A 6,000-nucleotide genomic window follows, 5' to 3' on the forward strand; every position below is an offset into this window, starting at 1 on the left:
AACCTGACCAGAACCTTCCACATAGCCGGGTAAGAACCCGCGCCGTCTGAACGAGAACCTTCTCTGTCACCCATAAGATAAAGAAACTCAGGATATAGAGACCGAGGAATGCAGGGATAAGAATGGCGTATCAACAAATGGGTCACTGACAATCGAAGGTGATCAACCGTAGGTTCAATAAATGGCAATAGCAGATCCAAGTACTTAAGTACTGGACTATCAGGATGAATGAATGATTCACAGGAAGGAAGAGAAAGGGCTCGATTGATTGAAACCCTGAAAAACACTACTCGAAGAAAGAAATATTGGAAAGAAAAATTAGAATGAAAGCAAGCCAGTTGGGGGGTTTGAAAATTGGCAGAGCTTCGTACACGATAATGGCGTTTTAGGAAAATCGAACAAAATGAAAAATGAACAGCAACCTCTTTTAATAGCAAGTCTGAGAGACTGAAGAGTTTGAGAGACTGAATAGTTTGAGAGACTGAAGAGTCTTAGAAGCTGGAGGAGTCTAAGAAGACGAAAAGACATCGACACTTTGAAACCCTAGAAGATGCTTTGGGAACACGCGCATTAAAAGCCGTAGCAGCCGCGTCCTATCGTCTACGAATGACGTGCAGTAACTGAAAAGCCAGCTACTCCTAGGCTGACACGTGGATGAGTGCTCATTCATTCAGATCAATGGGTGAGTAGACCGACTGGTCCTCGGATAAATTGAGCATCTTGGCAAAAAGTTAGAGGGAGAAGTCCCGCCAAAGCCCGGAATTGAGATTAAGATTTTTCTCGGAAGCCTCTGACGTACAGTCATCAAAAGTCCAACATTGGGAGACCGATCCATCTCTGAAGAACACAAAAATTTCCGTTGTCATCCAGACCAGGAAATTGGGGGGTAATTGTTGGGTCGTGGATCAGTCAGACAAAGCCCAACGGACTAAAGGCCCAAAACTCAATAGACATACTGGGCTGCTAAGCTCGCGGTCGGCTTAGCCTAAGGAGGTCTCGGGCTCCTAGCTTGAGACAACTCCTGGGCCAAGATAGACAAAGGCCGAGGAGGGCATTGGTCATTCCATCGTAGGGATATGATCAACCATTCAACATTCAAATTGTCTATGTCAATCAAGATATGTTAGTTAGCAGATAAGCTAATGAAGGTGCCCGAGACCTACTCAGACACTCTAACTTAACATCGCACGAAAGCTATCATCCTTATCCCCTGATCTTAGGCTATTAAGATCATGGAACGGCTAACAAATGCTATCCCTTTTTCAAATGTTTGCACAGCAGATATTACGGGATAAGATCCCTTGACGTGCGGGAAATCAAACTCCTCTCATGCCTATAAGTACAGATCAATTATCAAGGTTAAGGTAATTGCAACTCTTTCTATCTAAAGTTTCATTGTTGCTTACATTGTCTCTCTCTCATTGCTGACTTAGGCATCGGAGTATCCCCGCCAGGAAACCACTGGGGACTCTAATCCTATTGTTTGTTCTTGTGTGCAAGGCCGACGCTTCCTCGGACACCGCTGTGTAGATTGTGCCATGTCATTCCTCGGAAAACTGTGTTCTAACATTATATATCCCACAAATTAATCAAATCCAAAAGCAACAAAATTATAAGAGTAATTAATTAAACATTCACGCAAAAGTACTTGGCTAATATCGATTCACAAGTCCTTGATTAAGCCATATATTAGTAGAAAGTTATAATAACCCCAATATCTTCCTAAATCCAAATTGCAATTCTCTGTGTACAATCCCAAAAGTTTATGCATTCCATTCTTTTCATCAATAATCAAAACAATAAATAAATAAATAAATCAGAGCCAAACAGAAAAAGTTTTGCACAGTATTTTGCATATAAAAAATGAGATTTTCTTTCTCATTACATGGCTATAAAGCCAAAAAAAAAAAAAAAAAAAAAATTGTTAGGCTGAGCTTCAGCATTATTGTTAATCTTAAGCCTAATAGCATAGAAACGAAACATATCCATAATAAATCTTTTTTTCTTTTCCAGAGTTCTCCAAGAAACCAAACAGAGACCGACTACATTTTTTACAAATGTTAAATTGTTAATCTTTGGCCATATGGTAGACAAATCTAACACATCCATAACCCTCTCTCTTCTTTTCTGGAAATATCTCCGAAACCTAACAGAGACTCATAACTATATGAGGTAATTACCTTTTCTCCCATCAACTACAACGTATTGTCACTTTGCCCCCATGAACTGACAACCCTACTGTCCGACCCTATCAAACTACCATTTTGTTTCCAAAAGCCCCATTTTGTCAGTCAACTACGTTAACTCAGACGGTCAACCTATCACTTGCGTGGCACATGTCATCTTGAAATTTTCTATCCCACTTTTGCCCTCACTTTGGACAGTTAAAAGACACTTATACCCTCCATTCACGGCTACCAACACATGAAAATATCTTCATGTGTAAAACGACGGAAATGCCATTATATTTTGAATAAAAACCATAAATGTCCAAAATAATGTAATCGGTTGGACAAGTTTAGCCTGCAATTGTAAATTAATTCCCCCCCGTGTCCCTTAGTAAAAGTGAAAATAACCCTGACCCAACTCAACACCTTATGTGTGTCAAATATTGCATATTTGGACCCCTTAATTTACTTGTGTTAATCCTTTAGCTGTGTTATTATCTGATGTTCTGTGTTAGTTTTGTGCTTTTAGTATTTTGTAGGTCATTGAAGAAAAACTACTTTTCGGAAGAAAACATACTTTGAGAAGACCTAGATGATGTGGTTAAGTTTAACCAAATCCAAGAAATGATTAAATCGGATTAAAGATAAGATTAGATAAAATTTCGGATTGGATTCAAATTCAGATTCTGCACATGTCTCAGTATTTTGATCATAATTTTTCTCTCACATATTCGATTGAAGTAATTCAAGCGGCATTGGAAAGCTAACTCAAAATTATACAATTCATTGTGAAATATGATTTTCCTAAGTCGGACGTTTACTATTCGAAAATCTTCCCACAATAAAAGGGTACAAACTTGGACGCTGATTTCAACTTGTAAAACCCTAAGTTTTAGGTCTATAAATAGGGAATTATCAGATTAGTTGAGGGGGGCTACTAAATTTGAAGATTGCAGAGGAGAAAGAAGAGAGTTTAAGGTTTTCCTACCTTTTGGATATCTACTTTGTGATTCTTATTTGTAAGTATTCGATTTTACATTATGAATTCAATCAATTTTGTTTTGTCTTTCAATAACATAAGAGGCTAAACCTTCAACTAAGGTTGAAGATGAAGCCTCACTTATGATTAGCAATTTTGTTTCATGTATGTAATATTTTTCAATTTAATGGTTTAATTGCTCTATTGTTTTACTTCTAATCAATTTGATTGAATAATTCTTGGATATCTTTTATGATTCAAGGATACAATTGATGATTTAAGATTATTCAATATAATTGATTGCTTGGTTTTCATTGCTAAAAATTGGATTTTCCATGTGATTTATTCTCTTGATACAATTGATGTTTTGATAAATATTGGATATTTTCTTGTGATTTACGGATACAGTTAATGATTTGATCGAATATTGGATTTCTTTTGTGATTTGGGTTATGAATGGATACATGGGATCTTTTGATTAATTCTTTAAAGCAATAGTAAAACAAACTTAAGATTTATATGTGAGAACTTTGGGAAATATTATAGATCATGAAATTATGTTGTTATGAATTTGTGAGTGCAGATTCCGAAACCTTAGTACTTCGTCATAAGATTTCAATCACTTTAAATTGCTCATGCTTTTGCTTTTTCATTCAAACAAAAAAATCTCTCAAAAATTTGGAACTAGATTAGGGTTTAATTAATTTAAATTTAAAATTGCTTTCAAGAATACAATTCCCTTTGGGTTCGACCTCGCACTTGCAATCTATTAACTACAATTGATTCGTACACTTGCGAGTTAAATAAATCTGCACAACAACACCCACCGACACACCCACGTTTCATCTTTTGCAACTGGAAGTTTGAAACCCTTAGGAAAAAAATTTCGAAGCTTTGTCCGCCATCACGCCCCTGCTCAATGCCTATTCGCTGCCGCCCTTGCCCAACACCACCCGCATTTTGGGTTGCAAATTTTTATTAGTTTGTTCCTTCCAGCAAGGTGAGCTTGTTGCAAATTTTTATTTTTTTTTTTTATTTTTTTTATTTTTTTCAGTTAGCATGTTTGGTTTGTTCCACTGCCTGAGTTCTTTTGAGAAAAAAACAAGGTTTGGTGACTCATTTTTTGAGGAAAAAAAAAATTAAGAAACTTTCCATCTTCTAAATCTCCTTGTGTTGGCTTATAGAGAAAAATGGATTCTTTGAGAAAAATGGGTAGTTGTGAATGTCAAGCTACCCATGTGTTTGATGAAATGTTTGTGAGAAAATTTATTGACTTTAGAAAGAGCTTTATTCATTAAAAAAAAAAAAAAATTCCTTTCATTTGTGTTACTGCTGCTATTTATCAAAAAAATAATTTGTGTTATTGTTGCTACATTGCTCATGTTGATGAGATCTCCATAAAAAAAAAAAAAAAAAGTGTACAACGTTGACAAAGTTTTTTTTTTTTTTTTCCTCATTTAAGGCTTCCTATACACGTGGTCCAACTTAGGTTGGGGAAAAAGTGGAAGAGAAACTTTCAAGATGGCAAGTGCGCCCCACATGACGGGTTGACCGTCTCTTTTAATACATTTGACTGACGAAATGAGGGTTTTGGGCACAAAATGGTAGTTTGATAGGGTTGGTTAGTAGGGTTGTCAGTTCATGGGGGCAAAGTGACAATGCGTTGTAGTTGATGAGGGAAAAAAGGTAATTACTCCTAATTATATTCACATGCATTAAAGAAATATAAAAAGAAATAAAAAAGAAATGCAATGTTTGAATCAGAGAGAGAAAGAGAGAGTACATCTGGAATGGCACGTGCAAAGAACCTTGAGAGGGAGAAGAGGAGCAGCAGAAGGAACCCTATATATGCAACTTCAGGGTGTGGAAACAGAAGGGAAATGAGAAACAGAGACTAATCATGTACACGTGAGTAAAATAACCATTAATCACATCAGCCAACCCAAAAATTAAACCCTTAGAAAAACTATTATATTGTTAAACCCTAAATTGAAATCCACATTCTTTCTCCATTCTTCCATATTTTAGGGTTTTTACCATATTCCACCAGAAAATCAAAATTTCCACATTCTTCCTCCATATTATAGAGTTTTTAACAAATGGGTTATTCCTTTTCAAAATTAAACCCTAAATCGAAATCCACCACATTCAATCAGAGATAAAATCATGCATACATGGTGGAGGATGAGAGAGCGTGAAATAAAACACACCGACAGTGGCTGGCGACGGAGTTGGTGGTTGAGAGCAGGAGACGACGACAATGAGAGATACAACACCACCACCACGACGGCAACGAGGGCAGGCTAAGGGTAGGCGACGATGACGACAACGAGAGAAGTCTCTTCTACGAAGCTATGATAGAGGAACAATGGGGGCAACATGTGAAAATATAATGGAAAGTCTCGTGTTACTGAGAGAGGAACAATGGGAGGAACAATGGGAGTAACAAGGAGAGCCACGGGAGATTTGATTCCCCAAAACTTTCTGGCATATATGTGTAAACGTAGATAAAATTTCTTTTTTAATGGAGTTTGCTATAAACACCAGGTAGTGTTTTGGCGTTCAAAAAATTAACGGCAAAAATGATATTTTATCCTAGCATTTAGATAAATGCCAGTAATTTTTTAAACGACTATCCGACATTTAAAAAACTTATGCCAAAAAAGCCTTCTAACTTGGCGTTTATTCTAAATGCCAGGATAAAAAATAAAAAATAAAATAATAATAATAATAATAAAATTAAAAAAAAAAGGCCAGAAAGACCAATTTTTGTTGTAGTGTATATGCAATTTTTTTTTTTTTATTATTATCTGGAATTAATGGGTGAAGTGTTCTAATATTAGGTGTTACTAA

The sequence above is a fragment of the Corylus avellana genome, chromosome 2 (assembly GCF_965113065.1).
Source record: "Corylus avellana chromosome 2, dhCorAvel1.hap1.2, whole genome shotgun sequence".
In the NCBI taxonomy this organism is placed as follows: Eukaryota; Viridiplantae; Streptophyta; class Magnoliopsida; order Fagales; family Betulaceae; genus Corylus; species Corylus avellana.